Raw genomic sequence first — 615 nt, 5'->3', positions numbered from 1 at the left:
GAAAAAGCTTCACTTTCTTGATATTCTTATCGTGCGTTGGTATGATCTCATTTCTAATCCATCGATATGCGCTTAAGATCATGCCTTTTCATAGAGCTTAGGTAAGGAATGCTAATGCACGCAATGCTAACACAGTTCCTCTGGTCCCAGATTAGGAAGTTTCGAATGCAGAGTTTCGGAATGCCAATTCAGCTTTTGGCTCAGGTATGACCAACGAGAACAATCAGCAAGTTCCAGTTCCTACTAATAGAAATGGTGAATCAGTGGCAGCTAGACTTTGAGATTTTGTTAGGATGAATCCGCCTGAGTTTTAGGGTCACAAGTTGGTGAAGACCCACAAAACTTCATTGATGAGGTTAAGAAAATCTTTGGAGTGATGCAAGTGACTAATAATGGTAGGGTTGAGTTGACATACTACCAGCTTAAGGATGTGGCTCACATATGGTACACTCAGTGGAAAGATTCAGGGGCTACTTTAACTTTTATGACTCCCTTTATAGCAGTAATCTTAGATGTCAGTCCAGAAACTCTTTCAGAACCTTTCTCAGTCTCTACTCTAGTCGGTGACCTAGTTATAACTAGATGGGTATACAGAAACTGCCCTATCTCAGTCTC

The sequence above is a fragment of the Solanum tuberosum genome, unplaced genomic scaffold, assembly GCF_000226075.1.
Source record: "Solanum tuberosum cultivar DM 1-3 516 R44 unplaced genomic scaffold, SolTub_3.0 scf00360, whole genome shotgun sequence".
Lineage (NCBI taxonomy): Eukaryota > Viridiplantae > Streptophyta > Magnoliopsida > Solanales > Solanaceae > Solanum > Solanum tuberosum.
This window is presented reverse-complemented; position numbering follows the sequence as displayed.